Source organism: Polypterus senegalus, chromosome 8 (genome assembly GCF_016835505.1).
Source record: "Polypterus senegalus isolate Bchr_013 chromosome 8, ASM1683550v1, whole genome shotgun sequence".
Taxonomy (NCBI): Eukaryota; Metazoa; Chordata; class Cladistia; order Polypteriformes; family Polypteridae; genus Polypterus; species Polypterus senegalus.
This window is the reverse complement of record NC_053161.1, coordinates 171,896,744-171,917,844: the sequence shown is the minus strand read 5'-3', so window position 1 is coordinate 171,917,844 and position 21,101 is coordinate 171,896,744. Positions and strand designations below refer to the sequence as shown.

At 40.3% G+C, this 21,101-nt stretch overlaps 1 protein-coding gene across 1 annotated transcript in view; it reads left to right on the top strand.

Moving 5' to 3' along the window:
* The first annotated feature begins 18,446 nt into the window (after positions 1-18,446).
* Positions 18,447-21,101, top strand: part of LOC120533477 (zinc finger protein OZF-like) — a 58,819-nt gene continuing 56,164 nt past the window's right edge. Inside the window, exon 1 of the mRNA XM_039760393.1 lies at positions 18,447-18,606. The gene's annotated coding sequence lies outside the window, so the exon portion shown is untranslated. The remainder of the gene's footprint in view (positions 18,607-21,101) is intronic.

The window sequence follows — 21,101 nt, the reverse complement described above, 5'->3', positions numbered from 1 at the left end:
GATGTACAGTCAAAGTAAAAAGTATGGGAACCTTTGGAATGATCTGGTTTACTGTATGAATTGGTCATATAAAGTGATCTGATCTTCATCTAAGTCACAGGTACTGATATACACAATAAGCTTAAGCCAATTGCACAACAAATTCTACTCTTTCATGTCTTTATTTTACAAATGCATTCAACGTTCACAGTGGTAGTGGAAAAAGTAAGTGAACCTTGGGATTTAATAACTGGTTGACCCTCCTTTGACTGCAATGACCTTAACCAGGCGCTTCTTGTAACTGCAGATCAGACCTGCACATCATGTGGGGGGAATTTGAGCCCATTCTTCCCTGCAGAACTGCCTTAACTCTTCCATATTCTTTGGTGGTTTTCTGTGTATGACTCTCTTCAAGTCATTAAATAGGATTGAGACCTGGACTCTGACTGGGCCACTCCAAAAGGCGCAGTTTGCTCTTCTGAAGCCATTGTGCTGTAGGTTTGCTGCGATGTTTGGGGTCATTGTCCTCTTGCATCACCCAAGTTGACGGACAGACACCCTAACATTATCCTGGAGAATTTATTGATAAACTTGTGAATTCATTTTCACCTCAATGATGGCAAGCGCTCCAGACCCTGATGCAGCAAAGCATGCCCAAATCATGATGTTCCCTCCACCATACTTTACTGTAGGGATGATGTTTTGATGTTGATATGCAGTGCCCTTATTACGCCAAATCAAGTTCTGCTTGTTCCTCCCAAATAGCTCAATTTTGGTTTCATCACTACACAGAATATTTTCCCAGTACCGTTGTGGAGTGTCCAAGTGCTCTTTCACAAACTTCAGGCGTTCACCAATGTTCTTTTTTGATAGCAGTGGCTTCCTTCTTGGTGTCCTTTCATGGACTCCTTTCTTGTTCAATGTTTTGCGTGTACTTGACTCATGAACAGAGATGTTAGCCAGTTCTAATGACTTCTTCAAGTCCATTGTTGTCACTCTAGGGTTCTTCTTTACCTCATTGCTGACTTTGTGTTGTGCTCTTGGGGTCATCTTGGCAGGGAGCCCACTTTTAGGCAGATTAGCCACAATACCAATTTCCTCCATTTATAGACAACTTACCTAACAGTAGACTGATGAATATCTAAAATCTCTGAGATGACTTTGTAACCCTTTCCAGCTTTATGTAGATTAACAGTTCTCAATCATAGCTCTTCAGGCAGCTCTTTTGTGCGAGGCACGATTCCCATCTGAATATGCTTCTTGTCAAAAGCTCAAACTCAAACTTTATAGTGTTTGTTATCAATCAAAGTCATTCTAGTCCACACCTCTGAACTAATTTCATTAAAAGGACTCCAGGTGTGCTAAATGTGGACTGCAATTAGCTTTTTAAAAAGTCATTAGCTTAGGGTTTACTTACTTTTTCCAACTTTCAGTTTCAAAGTTTGAATTATTTATTCAATATGGTCAAAAATTCTCTGTAAATCTGTGTATCTTCAGTTATATGAGACTGTGTTTGTTCATTATTGTTACTGACATGAAGATACAACCTTGTTTTATATGGGAATTAGACATAAATATAGAGAATTCCTAGGGGTTCACATACTTTTTACTTTGACTGTAAGTTTCTGCCCACAGTTTTGTTTGGTTTTGTCTAACAAATGACAGTCTCTCAGATTTGACTTTTGCGTACATATCCACACATAACTGACTGGTTAACGTAATTTAACAAAGAACTATGTTGAAATTTTCACTATGCACCATCATCCGGTATGCATAAGAATTCATGGAGGAGACGGTATTCTGAAGTGGTTCACCTGTGGTAGGATTTCTCTGCAGAATCGAAATTGAATATGTATCTTCACCCTGAAGAAAATCAATGAATACTGCAAAGCGTCATACCCCCGGTGAAGTTTGGATATTCTCTTCTTTGAGTCTACCAACCCAGACTGTATAATATCTCTAGGCCCAACTTCTTATCCAGCAAATACTAAAGTGACTTTATTGATCGTGGGCGCCATTGCAGACTTACGTGACAAAATATAAGAGTTATGTTCGTGCAATAAATCTTGCAGCTAGCAAAGCAACACTCTATTTAAATTGCTCACATTGAGGCAACATGCAGTCACTTGAGAATCATAATCATCAATGAAGTACATCTGAAGGAATGCGTGTTCACTTTTGGACAGTGGGAGGACACTTCTGATAAAATGGTAAATCTGTCCTTGGACTTTGAAAGTGAGTATATATCTAGCTTCCACTACTTGATTTGCTCCAAAAGATATCATATGGAACACATTGTTATAACAGCGAATATTTTTTAAGAAATCCTTAGAAAAGGGGTGCTGGCCAGATAACAACAACTGGAGAGGTTTTGGGGGCACTTGGATTAACGGTAATATTTTACAAAGACCAGTAGGTTAAATCTTAAGGCAGACCAAAACTGACAGGTGTGATTCATTTCACCAAGAGAGACTGATCTTTCATTTGTATAATCAATGTTGAATCAGTTGAAGGTTCAGTACTGCTTATTGGTCCATTTAAAGAAAACAACATCTGCAGCAGTATCGTTGCTGTGATCGAGGAGTATGTTGAAGCCAATCTTATTGGAGCCATGTCAATCGTTTTTGTGGTAGTTCGTTCTCTCTTAAAGCTGCATGGCGAGATATGTCAGCTGAAATGCAAGCTTGTCTTTAAGGCAAGGACCCTCTCTGACAAGGAAGAACATGTCTCACCTGATCAGCTCTCAGGCGAGCTGAATGATCATCAATCATCTCACGTTCTTTGTTAGAGGCTTGCCGCTGTTGATCCACCCTGAGGGACGATGCATGCCCTTCAGTTGACTCGAACTCTTGCCGAGATGCGTACCATTATTGATCTGCTTAAAGGCGAGCAGTTTGCTCTTCTGAGTTTTATCTTTGTCTAGATAAATGCTTTCTCTTTGCATCAGCAGTTGAACATTCAATTGAAAAACTGTGAAGGTTCGGGCATATTTTTTCTTCATAATTGAATAAGTATCAATGTAGATGTGATCTCTTTGCCAAAAATGTAAAAAGTTGGTAAGGTATCTCTGGCCATGCTGCAATGTCAAATGTTGGTACTGTATCTGATCGTGTTCAGCTCTGGGGAAAAGAGCACGTGGCCATGATATCTCTGGCAATCAGCAGCTACCCTGTAAAACACACATAGCTCCAATCTCTCTCTCAAAAACATCAAACGTTACTCCTTAACAATCTCTAGATGATAATGTGTGGTGAACAAAGAGGTATTGCTAGCTAAGCGGAGGCAGGGTATGCTTAAACATGTGGCAAGAAGTAGACTGACCCGAACAGAGGCTGGCGCATGAGTTTGGAGGGCCCCGCCTGGCTTCATTCCTAACTTAACGCTTCTCCCTCCCCTTGGCCCACAGCCTCTCTCTTGGATTTGTGCAAATAAATCAATGCCAGAACTGAACTATGATATTTAGCCTGATGAGAGAAGTCGCAAAATCAACTGGAATATTCAGCCAAATTATTGAAAAAAAATCTGATCTACAGTAAATCCTCGAGAAAAGTGGACAGACATACATACTATGCAGACAGACACTGCATTTTATATATATAAAATCCCTGTAACATGGAGGGGCCCAGAATTCCAGCAGGGCATCATGAAACTTGGAGTCTTTCATCACAGCCCTGCTGGATACCGTGGGGGCTGCCAGGGAATGCTGCAGGGCGGCTCAAGGACTTGTATTTTCCGTATAACTCGGAAGTACGTCCTAGTCACGGGGACAGAAAAAATGACGTACTTCCGGGCTGAAGAAAAAAGAGTTTTCACCCGACCCGGAAGTGTTAGAAAGTCAAATGGACCGAGGGACAGAAACACTTCCGGGTCAAGGACTTTAAAAGGATTGTGGGAGATCCTAGCAGTGAGCCGAGTTGGGAGGAAGGGTGACTGAGCTGCTGGGAGGTGTGGAGGAGTATTGATTGTGATTATTGTTATTATTGTTGTGTTTATTGAAAGTACAGTGGAGGTGCTTTGTGCACATTATTATTATAACTAGCAAAATACCCGCGCTTCGCAGCAGCGAAGTACTGCCTTAAAATTTTTAAGAAGAAAATAAAACCTTTTTAAACTAAGGGAAAATATACCTATAATTATTTGATAAGGATCTCTTTGTATACCACATTGTCAGTTCGGCCCTCCGGTTGTAATATGACCAAGCTGTGCGCTGAGCTTACTCTTGAGCATGCAACGTACAGTTGGCCATGTGAACAGTAATCTTGTCTCAAATCTCACAGCTTGGATTGTTGCTGTCATAATCGGCTTGAGTTTCATGGTTTGTTTCAATTACAACAGCATTTGCAGGACTTGTGTTGAAGTGACATTTGGCATCTGTCAAGCATTGTAAGCACACAACTGGTTTCATCGATAACTTCACATCCAGCTTTTGAGAGTTTAAACATTCATAAACATCAAAGTATCCACTACTGAAATCATCACCTGTCAATCTAAGATGTTTAAGAGGCATTGGCGGTTGTCGAAAGGTGTAAAATATTTGGCCATTTCGGTACACTTGAAAGCGACAAACGAACAATTCAGCGGCAGCCATCAACTCACATGCAGAACCATAGGTGAAGGGCTTAAGCATTTCACTCTTACAGTGCTACTGTGTATTATTAAATATCTTCTGTACCGTCATCAGTCCACACCTTGAACCTGTCCCAGTCATTCAATACATAAGACACAATGTTCCTCCGGATATCAAGAGTGAGCCTGATATGGCCGTGCAATATGTAACAAAGAGAATGGAAAAGGCAGGTGCCATCTCTGGGCATGGAAACCACTCGGTAAGTGACAGTTCTTTGATTGATGGTGATCACCTCGATAAACATGTTAATGGGGGTATGATTGGAACGATAAAGGAAATAGGTACCTGAACAATGTAAAGTAAGTCTAAAATACCTACACAATAACTATAATCGTAATAAACGAACAATAAAACTGCAGATAAGCCGTGGATTAAATAAAAAGGCTGTAGTTATCAGCTGGGAGACGTGAATCCCGTGGCGAAGCAAGGAAGGGAATTTAGAGACTGGAGCGACGGACGGCTTTATATAGGCAGGCAGCCAACAACGTGGGAGGCGTTGGAATGGGGGACCCAATGCCCCCTCACACGGTGACCGAGCTGCAGGCTATGGACGTATATATGTAGTAAGTAGGATTCAGTTAGCGTTGGGAACCCCCGTACCAAATTTCTTAAAGATGGGCCCATAACTAACAAAGACCTTTGGAAAGTTCAATATGGCGGCCAACATTGTATCATACCACCAAAATAAGTATGTACATCGGTTTCAGTTAGCGCAGGGGAGCCGCCTACCAAATTTCGTGAAGATGGGGCCATAAATAAGAAAGTTCAACATAGCAGACGTTGTCGACCGTTATGACCGTTACGTGTAGAATTTCGAAATGAAACCTGCTTAACTGTTGTAGGTAAGCTGTAAGGAATGAGCCTGCCAAATTTCAGCCTTCTACCTACACGGGAAGTTGGAGAATTAGTGATGAGTCAGTGAGTGAGTGAGTGAGTCAGTGAGGGCTTTGCTTTTTATTAGTATAGATAAATCCATTATTGGGACTTTTACCTGGTGTTTGTCGTGTGGTCTCAGGGTGCAAGGGGACGACAGCGCCCCTTATCTGTCACAGTGGCATAGCCGGCAGGATTCTCTGGCCGTCGGTTTGGCAGAGGACCTGGGAAAAAATTTCTGTGGACAGAATACCCCAAGAAGACAGCGTCACGACACGCAGAAACAAATCGCCACAACCCACATTTACTATGTCCGTCATGGGGAAAAAGAAGGTTAAGCAGAGTTGCAGCCCAAGCGGAGGTCCTATGTTCGTCAAGCCCGACACTCAGGATGAGCTACGGAGCGGCTACACAGGTCGGGAAAGGCCTCCAGAGGAAGATGGCTACCACGTGGTATGTGCCGGGGATTTAATTGATAACATCTTTAAAATAACACATTTTGTCTCGTGCACATACCTCGGAGAACATCATCTGGATGCTCTGTGGGAGGCAGGAGAAACTTCAGATGACGGTGGTGAGCTCTTGTTAGAGCAGACAAGCAAAAAGGAGGACTTCCGCAATTCGGGTGCTGGCAAGTTTCACGTGACCTGCCCCGGGGAATTATGGGAAGGAGAAGGTCCGTGTACTGCTGGACGACTTCGCCCAAAAGAAGACAGACTTGGTCTTTCCAAAGGGGAAGAGGGAGGCGAGTGAAGTACCGCTCACCCCACAAAAAGATACGGAGGTCCAGGAAATGATTGATCAGTCCGCCGTTAAATTGTTACAGGTGGATCGCAGTCAGCCAAAGGTGGCACCGCGGACCTCTGAGAAGAACACTAATTCTCAAATGCCTGTGCGCAGCCCAACCGAGCACATGCCAGGAGCGGGCGTGCTCATTGGCTCCTGACCAGAAGTTAAAGCTATTGATGGTTTGAGATTGCTGATTTTTGGGACTTTTACCTGTTGTCTGGCATGTGGTATGAGGGTTCAAGGGGATGACAGCGCCCCTATCTATCACTATATATATATATATATATATATATATATATATATAGATATATATATATATATATATATATAGATATATATATATATAGATCTATATATAGATATAGATATATATATAGATAGATATATATATATAGATATATATAGATAGATATATATAGATATATATATATAATTCACTAAGGAAAGACAACCATGGAAAGCACGCCGGAAGGGGTGTGGATTCACTAAGCCGCCGACAAGTAAGACACCTATGGCGCACACAGGAAGGAGCCACGCCCACCAACTCCAAGACCATTGGATACGACGACAACTCACAGAGCCACGCCCACCAACTCGGACGCGACGACACAGAAAAACTGCCGTCATTTATATTCGTCTGTCGTAGAGGTCACATACAACTCCGACCCACGTTGACTGTTAATAGAGGCATGTTCCTCGCGGAGGTAAATCGCCATATGCGGCGTGTAAAACTGTTTGCGAGGGGTATCCCATGGGATCCTTAAAACGTTCCTTTACAACTGAGGTTAAAACACAATGAAGTGAGCAGTCTTTAAAAAACGAGTTTTCGGTTACAATGCACGACCGCGTGCACTGTAGCAAACTGTTTTTTATATGCTACATACAGCAATTGCATCCACGACAAACATGCATCTTCTTAGATGCTCCTGCACTTTGTACACACCCCCCTCCGACCGTGGTTGGTTGTATTGGTGGATTATATATAGAAAGGCAGCCAAAACCGCACAGAGCAATGAAAAGTCTACGTGAGTCACAGGTGCATCTGGACTGTACAAAGACTCGAGTGACGAGTTGGAGGTGGGCACATGAGCAGGCAGTGTATACTGAATGAGAAACCAGCAGACTAGCATGACGGAGGGAGCGGAATGGATGTCCTTCTCCTCTCCTCCCGTTCCACCCTGAGCGCCGCACGGACAATTGTGTGTTGGTTCGTTCCATGCATTGGTTAAAACCCAATGAAGGAATCAGTCTTTAAAAACCAATAAGCCCTGTGCCTCTGTTTCATTACCGTCTCACCTGCTTCAACAATGCAGGCCCCGCAACAGGCAGCCAACCGGGTAACCAAAGTCTTTGAGTTCATGGGGGAGTATGGTTACAAAGCTGAAACTTAAAGGAACTGACGGAAGGGCACCACCAGGTGTGGAGCCTTTCGCTTCATTTGACTCAACACAGGAAACCTTGCCCGGACACGGACAGGATTGACAGATTGATAGCTCTTTCTCGATTCTGTGGGTGGTGGTGCATGGCAGGTCTTAGATGGTGGAGCGATTTGGCTAGTTATTTCCGAAAACGAATGAGACTACCGCCTGCTAAATAGTTACATGACCCAACAGCGGTAACAGGTCTGTGATGCACTTGTATGTCCGGTACTGCACGCACGCTACACTGAATGGATCAACGCGTGTCTACCCGGCGTGGGTAAGCCGTTGAACCCCATTCGTGATGGAGACCGTGGCTTCCAATTGTTCCCCACGAACGAGAAATTCCCAGTACGTGCAGGTCATACACTCGCGCTGATTACGTCCCTGCCCTTTGTAAAGCCCCCCATGGTCGGGTGACTTGGTGGATCATATATAAAAAAAAGCAGCCGGGACTGTAAAGAACAATGAAAAATCAACGTGGAAACCGACTGAGGCGGTGTTTGGAAAATTAACAGTCAACGTGACTCACAGGTGCGTGTGGACTGTACACAGACGAAAGCGACTCAGGTAGGGAGTTGGGGCGGGCACATAAGCGGGCAGTGCGTACTCAACGAGCGCCGTTCAACCCCGTCCTTCACTTTGGAAGGAGAAAGCGTGACGGTGCTCCTCCGGTTTTCAGTCACGGACAATTGTATGTTGGTTCGTAGTGTGCATTGTTGCAATGTTACTTTTCTTTGTGGTTTATTAAATTACGGATTTTTCAAATGTTTATTTTTTCCTCTGTGCTTAAAAATCATTTAAAAAGCGGCCTGATTATGTGGCGTATGCTACGCCGCGGGTTGGCTAGTATATATATACTAGCAGAATACCCGCGCTTTGCAGCAGAGAAGTAGTGTGTTAAAGAAGTTATGAAAAAGAAAAGGAAAAATTTTAAAAATAACGTAACATGATTGTTTATGTAATTGTTTTGTCTTTGATATGAGTGTTGTTGTCATATTTATATATATATATATATATATATATATATATATATATATATATATATATATATATATATATATATATATATATACATACATGTGTACATATATACACACACACACATGTACTATGGGGTGCCAAACAGGCAAATAAATTGATTTTGTGAATATATAAAGTCGGCGTCAGAATATATAAAGTCAAAACTTGAATATATAAAGTCAGCGTCGGTATACATAAAGTCAATACTTTTTTCTGAATATATAAAGTCAAAACTTGAATATATAAAGTCATCGCTGGAATATATAAAGTCAAAACTTGAATATATAAAGTCAGCGTCGGAATTTATAAAGTCATTCCCGATTATATAAAGTCAACATCGGAGTATATAAACTCACTCCTGAATATATAAAGTGAAAGTCAAAATCTATTGATTGAAACGACTCTGAACTGAACTAAGTTAACAAAAGCGTATTCAGAAAAATAAATTAAAAAAACACTGTTCGGTTAATGTTTGGAAAATGATGCATGTGCCCTGCCCAGGACTGGTTCCTGCCTTGCGCCCAGTGTTGGCTGGGATTGTCTCCAGCAGACCCCCGTGACCCTTTGGTGGGATTCAACGTGTTGGGAAATAGATGGATATTCCAGGGCTGACTTTGTATATTCCGACGCTGACTTTATATATTGAAGTTTTGACTTTATATATTCCAGCGCTTACTTTATATATTCCGAAATATTCCAACGCTGTCTTTATATACTCAGGTTTTGACTTTATATATTTGGGATTGACTTTAGGCTATATATTCAAGTTTTGACTTTATATATTCAGAAACAAGTATTGACTTTATATATACCGATGCTGACTTTATATAATCAAGTTTTGACTTCATATATTCGCAAATGACTTTATATATACAAGTTTTGACTTTATATAGTTAAATGTAGTCATCATTGCATAACTTTTTCTTTATCATAGAAATTCAAAGACTAAATTCAACTTCCATTCCTAACAAAGATATTTCTGGCGACTAAATAGAAGCTACTTATATCCAAATTCGAGCTATTGAGCTGTCGCCTGCCTGCATGAATAAATCACCCTCGCTTCGCTCTTACTTTTTTACCGTTCATTTAATCATGGCCAGTGGCGGAAAAATTATAAAATGGAAGGAGGACTACACTGAGTATGACTTTACCAAAACAATTATTGATGGCGAATCGATTATTCATAAAGCTTCAATTGGTGATCTGTTTTTCTGTGTTAACCTCATATTTTTTCATACTTCTTCTCAAACCAAGGGGGTGCGAGGCTTAAATGAATCGGGAAGTGATGATCAATGTAATCGGTGTACCAGGAAATCATGCATTGACAGAAGTTCCCCTTTGCTTGTAATTAAATGCATGATTTTTAACGTGTTATGGAGCACATGCATCGAAGCTTCTCAGCTGTGCTTGTGCTAAGAAAATGAAACATTTTAAAAATAACACGATTGTCAATGTAACCTTTTGTAAGTAGTGCCTGGAGGATTCAGTGTGAAGAAACTCTAGAGACAGCGTGTGTATTAACTTGTGGATTTTTCTGTGAGTATTTGGTGGCAGCGTCACAAAGTCGTAACACTGCGTTAGCTGCGGAGCGCAGCTCAGAGCGAAATGAGGTGAATGGGAGGGGAGTTGATGATGTGACTCCCCCACCCGCCTTAACTGTCAATCCCCCACAAACACAGTCTCTCGGAATTTGCATAAGCACAGCCCTTCACCTACAATTCTAACTTAGTTACAAAGTGATCAAAACTCTCGTTTATATCCTGCGTCCTCTCATTAAACTTGTATCCCGCATTACCCGTGGGCATGACAAACACCAGCGGCAGCCTGTCTATGAACTTAATTTAAACATTAGCTTTTCACTCGCTCGCTTCTTATTGTTTCACTGCCTTCTGAATTATATACAGTAATCCCTCCTCGATCGCGGGGTTGCGTTCCAGATCCCCCCGCGATAGGTGAAAATCCAGAAAACCATATGTTTGTATGGTTATTTTTATATATTTTAAGCCCTTATAAACTCTCCCACACTGTTAACATTATTAGAGCCCTCTAGACATGAAATAACACCCTTTAGTCAAACGTTTAAACTGTGCTCCATTACAAGACAGAGATGACAGTTCTTTCTCACAATTAAAAGAAAGCAAATATATCTTATCTTTAAAGGAGCGCCGTCAGGAGCAGAAAATGTCAGAGAGAGCGCTCGCAAAGAAAAGCAAACAATCAAAAAATCAATACATGCTTTTAAGTATACAGAAGCACCGCGATAAAGCGGCATTTTGTAGAAGAGCGTCCGTGTCCTCTGTTCAAACAGCCCCTCTGCTCACACCCCCTCCGTCAGGCAGAGAGTGAGAAAGATAGAGAGAAGCAAACAAGCGCCATGCGGGAAGCATATCTTATAGCATTGAGGAGTTTTAGTTAATATGTAATACATGCTCTGATTGGGTAGCTTTTAAGCCAACCGCCAATAGCATCCCTTGTATGAAATCAACTGGGCAATCAAACTGAGGAAGCATGTAACCTAAATTAAAAGACCCATTGTCCAGAAAGCGGCGAACCAGCGAAAAATCCATGATATATATTTAGATATGCTTACATTTAAAATCCACGATAGAGTGAAACGGCGAAAGTCAAAGCGCGATATAGCGAGGGATTACTGTAATGCATGTTTTCTTCAGCGCTTTTTGGAGCTCTTCCTGGTTTTCTACGTACTGCGTTGACAGTCAGTTCACGTGATTATGTGGGAGGCGTGATGATGTCACACGAAACTCCACCCCCCACGGCTTTCGAGCTCAACTCCATTACAGTATATGTAGAAAAACAGCTTCCAGTTATGACCATTACACGTAGAATTTTGAAATGAAACCTGCCCAACTTTTGTAAGTAAGCTGTTAGGAATGTGCCTGCCAAATTTCTGCCTTCTACCTACACAGGAAGTTGGAGAATTAGTGAGTCAGTCAGTGAGTCAGTGAGTGAGTCAGTGAGGGATTTGCTTTTTATTAGTATATATATATATATATATACATGCAGTATCTCACAAAAGTGAGTACACCACTCACATTTTTGTAAATATCTTATTATATCTTTTCATGGGACAACACTGAAGATGTGACACAATGTGATACAATGTAATGTAGTCAGTGTACAACTTATATAACAGTGTACGTAACCCTATGTTTCTCCCTCTTCTTAAAATACAGTATGTATTCACCACAGCCATGTCCATCCTTTTGGCAAAATCCACTATCATCTGACCTTCTTCATCCCTCTCCTTGACACCTTACCTACCCATCACCTCCCCGTCTCCTTAATTACCTTCACCAACATGTCCACTGAAATCCGCTCCAATCACCACTTTCTGTCCCTTGGGTACACTGTTCATCACTTCATCCAACTCACTCCAGAAATCTTCTTTCTCATCCATCGCACACGCAACTTGCGGTGTATATGCACTGACAACATTCATCATCACACCTCCAATTTCCAGCTTCGTAATCATTACTCTGTCTGACACTCTTTTCACCTCCGAAACACTCTTGACATACTGTTCCTTCAGAATAACCCCTACTCCATTTTTCCTCCTATCCACACCATGATAGAACAATTTGAATCCACCTCCAATCCACCAGGCCTTACTCCTCTTCTATTTAGTCTCTTGTACACATAATATATCAACCTTCCTTCTCTCCATCATATCTGTTAACTCTCTCCCCTTACCAGTCATACTGCCAACATTCAAAGTTCCTACCCTCAGTTCCACTCTCTTTACTTTCCTCCTCTCCTCCTGCCTCTGGACATGTCTCCCCCCTCTTCTTCTCCTTCTTCGGCCAACAGTAGCCCAATTTCCGCCAGCACACTGTTGGTAAACAGTACTGGTGGCGGTCATTGTTAACCCGGGGCTCGACTGATCCGGTATGGAAATTTGTATTGTTGTCCGCATTTTGATTTGGCAAAATTTTACACCGGATGCCCTTCCTGACGTAACCATCCCCATTTATCTGGAATTGGGACCGGCACGAAGAAACACACTGGTTTATGCCACCCCTGCGACTGGGTTAACATTGCTCTTCCTGAATACTCTATAATAATCTTCAATAAGGGCAGTCATGGAAGAGATAAGCAGTCTACCGGTCATTTGGCATCTAATATTTTATTGGGAGGAGATCATATTTGATAGGAAATGTTGCAGTAATTATATCAGAAATATATATTCAGTATTTTATAATACACTTTCAAAAACCTACTTAACTTTTTAGCAATTAGCAAATATTAACAAAATATTTGGATAATGTCAATTATGTATTGTCTGACCAATAAAATTAAGGAAGTCTCATACAAAATATTAAAAATAAGATGCTAAAAGAACTATTGATCTGTTAAATTATATTAAATTGTTTATATAAATTAGTTTAATAACCCAGATTTTTTATTATTTGTTCTGTAAGTCTTATATGTTTAAATTATAGATTTTTTATAATCGTTAATTATTTGCTTAATGTATTTTTAGTGATTATGAATAAAGCATTAAAGAAACAAAAGTTTCAGTGCTTTGTGAGGCTTCACTCCACCATGACGACCTTACAGAGTGCGACGATGATCACCTCGGTAAATGCGAGAGTTCCGTGAGGCAGGGACAGCACAGCCTGAGCAGAGTCACTGTGTGCTCCCTGATTGGGTGCTGCAATCCCCCTTCGACATATTAAACAAAGGATTGGACCCGGTGGGGTGCAGGGGTGGATCTACAGTAGGGCCATATTTCTAACATAATTCTGTGACACCTCATTTGCCCCTCATGTAAATATAATAGAAATCACAAAAACGGCAATTGATACCTAAGTTTCATAAAAATACTTTTGACATAAAGCATGTGCTTAATATTTCATGTAAACCTTCCCTTCAGAGTACACAGTGGCGTGCACAGGCTAGAAGATGCCCAGGGCAAACTCCTTGTTTGTATGTCCCCTAAGGTGAGGTGCTGTCAAAGTGAATGGTAAAGAAGGCATATGAATATGATAAAGAATGGTATATTAAATAAGAAATAAACACTTTATTCAAATTAAATATTAATTTAAATGTTTCCCCAAATTAGATCTCCTCTCTGAAAACAATTACTTCATTTTTTTACATTATCTGTGAGGATTTCTTTTTCAATACTGATTAAAGCCAGGTCGGTCAGACATTCTTGTGACATGGAAGATCTCAGATGAGTTTTTATTACTTTCAATTTTGAAAATCACAACTTGCGATTGAAAATACAATGGTATGCACTAATCTGTACGCAATGCAAATCGTGGGAAAGACATCCCTTCCAAACTGTACCAACCACTGGAGAGCATCTTTAGGATCAGGAGGAACTGTAACAGCATTCCTCCCAGCTCGGAGGAGCTTCACAAAGTCAGTAATTTCGTCATATAATTGTATTGCTGTCACATCATTACTAATATAGTATTCTACAAAGGCTGAACATTCCTTTTTTAATCTCTTTTTTTTCGTCTTCAATTGTGACTGAATGCAAATCCAGAAGAAATGAAAATCGGTTTCAAAGGACTTTTAAGTCGGTTCATAATCTCTACTATAACTCTATTCATTTCTTGCTGTGCCGTCAGTCCACTATCTCCTGCTGATTCTCCCGGCATTATTCTCCTTCTCCTTGTTTGGGTGATTGGTATCTTCCATTTTTCACAAAATTCATGTAAGCACTTCTAGCGCTTAATTAAAAGTTATAGTGCTTCTCTGAGAATGAGCTATAATAATTTAAATTTGCTTATTTTAAATTTAAACTATTTTCGAAACCGGGCACTCCTAGAAAGCAACACTCTTTGGATTGGATAACCCAGATATAGATGCCCGAGGCCATTGCCCCCTTGCCCTCCCACCCTGCACACCACTGAGAGTACAATACTTTGTTTCACACACACTTGCATCTCCTCATTCATTTTTTCTCTCCCACTATGAATTTAACGGAACACAGTTTGTGAGATTAAAATTGTCTGTCTCTAATGAATTCATGTGGTAATGTTAAAAATAACTGGTAAATTCTCTCTTTTTTGGGGGGTCTTTGTGGTGTGTGTGATTTGCAGCTAGGTATTTAGCTGATATTAACATTAAAGACAGTTGTATATTCAAAAAAGAACTACATCCAAAGTCAAAACAGCACCTAAGTAACACCAGCCCCATGTTATATTTCTTTTTACATGTTATAATTCCATGTTTCATGTGTACAGCATTTTATTCTTTGTTCTATTTATTATTATTATTTTATACTCATGGTTTGAGAACTTCATTTTACCCTAATACTTAGAAATACTTGTCACTGCACACTACTGTTCTATACATTTGCTGTTATTGGTGTCGATATATATATATATATATATATATATATATATATATATATATATATATATATATATATATATATATATATATATATATATATATATATAATGAGGTGCCAAACAGGCAAATACAATGATTTTCTGAATATATAAAGTCAGTGATCTGAATATAAAACGTCAAAGCCTCATTATATAAAGTCAGCGTCAGAATATTTAAAGTTATTGTCGGATTATATAAAGTCATTCCCAAATATAAGTCAAACCTTGAATATATAAAGTCAGCGCTGGAATATATAAAGTCAAAGTCAAAATATATTGATTGAAATGAGTAAACTAAAAAAAACTGAAATAAGTTAAGAAAAACGTATTCAGAAAAATATATTTAAAAAAAACACTGTTCGGTTAATGTTTTGAAAATGATGCATGTGCCCTGCCCAGGATTGGTTCCTGCCTTGCGCCCAGTGTTGGCTGGGATTGGCTCCAGCAGACCCCCATGTCCCTGTGGCCAGATTCAACGGGTTGGGAAATGGATGGATATTCCAGCGTTGACTTTGTATATTCCAACACTGACTTTATATACTCGGGTTTTGACTTTATATATTCAAGGTTTAACTTTATATATTCCGACGATGACTTTATATATTCAAGTTTTGACTTTATATATTGTGACGCCGACTTTATATATATATTTTATTTATATATTTTATATATATATATATATAAAACTAACGCTGACCAGCACAATGCACTATACGATAGCAAGAGTTAAACAAAATAAGACGCCTCACTCGTGGATCCCCGGCTGTTTCAATGAATATTTACTTTTGTATTGTATCATTATAATCGCTCCTGTTATTAGTATTATAATTAACCCTCATGTTTTCTTGAGATCAGATTTAATAGCCTTAAATATTTTCTTTGTTCTGACTTAATTAAAACAGAGTAGACGGAAAATAAAGGTTTATTCCTGTACTTTGCCATGATCTAGGTAAACACTCCTTGAACAACGATCAGACATACAAGTTCTTTGGTGCAGTGAAAGTCAATAAGCAGTTTCTTGGTTTTGCTGATGTTAAGCGATGTCTAATAATGTACAGTATGAAAGACACCATGTTAAAAAAGAAACAGCAGTCACTAATGGTGTATAGTAATGTCCAGTATAAAAGGACATATAAGAACGAAATAAAGGAAGAAATTATAGTCATTGAGTGCTGTAGTGTTGAAACAATAATCATTAAGCGGTATAATAATGAAAATTATTAAATGCTCTATATAATATAAAGCAAGAACAATCATTGAGGGGTGTATAATAATGTCAAGAAATAAAGAAAAAAGAACAGATGATAAGCAGACAGGAATATTGACTTTTTTAAATGTGCAACTTTTGATTAGAGCACGAGTCGCCAACTTCCGTCCTGGAGGACCATCGTGGCAGCAGGTTTTCATTCTAACCTTTTTTTTTAATTGAATGCCCTGTTTGTGCTGCTAATTAACTTCTTGTGAATTCATTTTAATTGATTTCTTCTCCTGAATTCCTTCATGGTTCTTCTGCATTGTTTCACTTCTTTCCTTAAATGGCACCAGAATAGAAATGAAATGTGACGTGCGGGAGCCAACAGAAGACCAACTAAGTGAGGACCTCAAACTCCAACCAGTTGCTTAATGAGGCGCCGAGTCTTGTTGTTAATTAAATTCGTTCTTTAATTGCATGGCTTGTTTCTGCTCTCGTGATGCATTAGCAGACATTTCTGAAACTGTTGATTTTCTCTTTTCTGAGAGCTCAGTTAAAATGTTTTGGGGACCTGAGCAGATCGACATTCCTGAGACCTTCATTTTCCTTTATTTTCAGATATTGTATGATTTCCACCAGTTTGTTTTTTGTTTTTTTTTTGGCTCATTTTATATCTCATTATTGTTTGGCTGGTAATTAAGGAAAAAGAAACAATTAAGGGGTCTGAGTCTTCAAGAGCAAGTCAAATACAATTAGTTCAAAAGGAGTTAATTAGCAGCAAATACAGGTCCCTCATTAAGAAAAGGGTTAGAATGAAAACCTGCAGCCACTGTGGAGCTGCCATTCCCTGGATTAGATAAAGCAAAAAGAAAAAACAAAATTGCAACAGCCTTGCCTTTCCTGTGTGTGATACAAGTGCTACAAGTAACAAAACCGACAAGAACTTTGAAAATCATGAGAAAATTAACTACAACTATGGTGGTTTATATGTGCGGTCCTGAAAGTCCAGTCAGGGAAGGCCAAATCCCCACGTGTGAGTGGGACAGCAGCGTTCAGAAGGAATGGCCAGCTAGAAAAAACCTGGGTGGCAAAAACGCATCAGCAGGCCTGTCTTGATGGATCCAGAGAAGGCACCGCTACCCCTGCCTCATATGAAATTTGGTTTAATGATGTCATTTGTCAGAGTCCTATCACAAGATGGAGCCTGTCTGATGGATCTGCGCCGAAAGACTCCGTTTTTCTATGAGGCTAAACTGAAAGAAGATCATTTTTGCTGAGCCTGATATTGGAAATCTGATTTCTAATGTGATTTTATTAGTGGAATGAATGAAATGAAACAAAAGGCTTTTCTATCATTCAGAGACGTTAGTTCTGTGTTTTTAGGTATATAAAGAAAAAATTATGAAGACTTTGTGAACAACTCATTTGTTAAGTTTAATGGAATTAAGTTGCAACGAGAAGAAGGGGACAGGGACTTTGGGGTGACAGTATGATGGTGGACTACTGCTCGATGATGAAAAAGAGAACAAAGGACAAGCCAGCAAACAAAAATCTAAGAAGTGACAAAAACTCGAGAAGTTATATGGACACCAATGATGTACAGTGTAATGTTTAACTAATTTAGAACAATGTGGTATGCATGAATAAATTGCATTATGATACAAGCAATATACTTTTTTATTGTGTTCATTAATGTAAATAAAAATAACTATTTGCAACTAAAATAGATTTTTTATGAGTTTTAATTTTTCAGACTTTTGAGTTAAGTAGCCGGAAAATCTAGAAATGCAGAATTAATCTCATGGTGCTGCTGTATTTCTTAAAAAAACACTCAGTTATCCCCATGTTAACACATATAAATACTTGGTAATAATAAAAAATATATCAGACTTAGTTATATAATTTCTACATTGACCAAAACATACAAACTGGGAAGTTACAGATTGATGAATTAGGTCTGGGATCCAATTAAAAGAAGAGCTTGTGAGGAATAAAAACCTGCATCCACACGGCGTCCCCCAGTCTGAGTCTGAGAAGCACTGATCTACTACATTTGACAGTGTCGCCCTCCTCTGTCCTCCTAATGGGTCACCTTTCATGTAAGCCCACAATACATTATTGCATGCCAGCTAAAGTCAGTCCTCACGCAGGGTCTGGTAAACCGAATAGAGCGAACACGCGTGCACGTGAGGGGCTGGTGTGTCGTTGCTCTGACGTCATCAAGTAACGACGACTAAACAGAGGTGCACGAGCGCATCGAATCTTGAGAACTATCGGGATGGGAGCCTGTTGCTGCAGAGTGAGCTGACTTTAAAACGTATCACACAGAGGCAGAAAGTAAGTGGTCCGTGTTCGGAGCCGTCACTTTGTGTGATTTTATTTTTCGCCTCTTGCAGTGCTACAGTACGCGTTTGGAAGGACAGGTCGATCTTTACAATGGACTCTCCTCGTGTGCCGCCTCACTTGGCTTCTGTCTTTGGCTCATTTTTTCGCTCGCGAAAGAAGTACGGCGGCAGAGGCTTTGTGCACAAAATATCCGTCAAATAAAAAACAGAAAGTACACAACCTCATCCTTCTACAAAGATCGGCGCGTTTACTTTTATACATTAAAACAGGAGCACGAGTCGCCCCGAGGCGTGACCACGGGGGTGGGGGGTATGCTTTTTGCATTATCTAATCCAGGGATTGCTTGGCGCCCCCCAAGCCGTGCCCACCCTGCGAAATGCTCTGTCTGTCCAATGAAAACAATATATGATTTTCAAAACTGAGTTGCTTTCCAATTGGTCCGTTTGAATTTGGGGCGTATCCGTCAGTGCCTCCTCTAGTGATGGACGGAGTGAAGCCTCACAAAGCATCGAAACGTTTGAAGCAATTCTGACGGGAATCGTATCGAAGCTTCGAAACGTTTGACACTCGTCTCTCTAGTGACACTTCCTGGCCATTTTCATTTATGTTTCACAAACTCATGATCCACTTCAATGACGTCTGTTTATAACTCTTATTGCTTTTATTTTATCGCTGCTACAGACTGACAACAAAGAGAAGGGCTCGTCAGCAACTTCTAGTGACTGATATGTGTGTGTATATATATACTGCTCAAAAGAATTAAAGGAACACTTTTTAATCAGAGTATAGCATAAAGTCAATGAAACTTATGGGATATTAATCTGGTCAGTTAAGTAGCAGAGGGGTTGTTAATCAGTTTCAGCTGCTGTGGTGTTAATGAAATTAACAACAGATGCACTAGAGGGGCAACAATGAGATGACCCCCAAAACAGGAATGGTTTAACAGGTGGAGGCCACTGACATTTTTCCCTCCTCATCTTTTCTGTCTGTTTCTTCACTAGTTTTGCATTTGGCTACAGTCAGTGTCACTACTGGTAGCATGAGGCGATACCTGGACCCTACAGAGGTTGCACAGGTAGTCCAACTTCTCCAGGATGGCACATCAATACGTGTCATTGCCAGAAGGTTTGCTGTGTCTCCCTGCACAGTCTCAAGGGCATGGAGGAGATTCTAGGAGACAAGCAGTTACTCTAGGAGAGCTGGAGAGGGCCATAGAAGGTCCATAACCCATCAGCAAGACCAGTATCTGCTCCTTTGGGCAAGGAGGAACAGGATGAGCACTGCCAGAGCCCTACAAAATGACCTCCAGTAGGCCACTGACCAAACAATCAGAAACAGACTTCATGAGGGTTGCCTGAGGGCCCAAATGTCTACTGCGCCCTGTGCTCACTGCACAGCACCGGGGAGCTCAATTGGCATTTGCCATAGAATACCAGAATTGGCAGGTCCACCACTGGCATCCTGTGCTTTTCACAGATGAGAGCAGGTTCACCCTGAGTATATGTGAAAGACGTGAAAGGGTCAGGAGAAGCCGTGGAGAATATTATGCTGCCTGTAACATCGCTTAGCATGACTGGTTTGGTGGTGGGTCAGTGATGATCTTGGAGGCATATCCATGGAGCGACTCACAGACCTCTACAGGCTAGACAACGGCATCTTGACTGCCATTAGGTATCAGGATGAAATCCTTGGACCCATTGTCAGACCCTACGCTGGTGCAGTAGATCCTGGTTTCCTCCTAATGCACGACAATGCCCGGCCTCATGTGGCAAGAGTATGCAGGCAGTACCTGGAGGATGAAGGAATTGAAACAATTGAATGGCCTTCACGATCCCCTGACTTAAACCCAATAGAAAATCTGTGGGACATTATGTTTCGGTCCATTAGGCGCCGCCATGTTGCTCCTCAGACTGTACAACAGCTCAGGGATGCCCTCATACAGATCTGGGAGGAAATGCCACAAGACACCATCCGTCGTCTCATTAGGAGCATGCCCCGACGTTGTCAAGCATGCATGCAAGCTCGTGGGGCCACACAAGATACTGAAAAGCATTTTGAGTAGCAGAAATTAAGTTTTTGAAAAATGGACTAGCCTGTCACATCTTCATTTCACTCTGATTTTAGGGTGTCTACACAATTGAGCCCTCTGTAGGCAGAAAACTTTTATTTCCATTAAAAGACTTGGCATCCTTTTGTTCCTAAGACATTGCCCTGTCGTTATTTGTATAGATATCCAACTTCATATTGAGATCTGATGTATCTAATGTGTTTCTTTAAAGTGTTCCTTTAATTTTTGTGAGCAGTGTATATATATATATATATATATATATATATATATATATATATATATATATAAGACGCTTATGGATTCCCGGCTCTTTCAATTAATATTTACTTTTGCACTGTATCGTTATTATCGCTCCTGTTATTAGTATTATTAACCCTCATCTTTTCTTGAGATCACATTTAATAGCCTTAAATGTTTT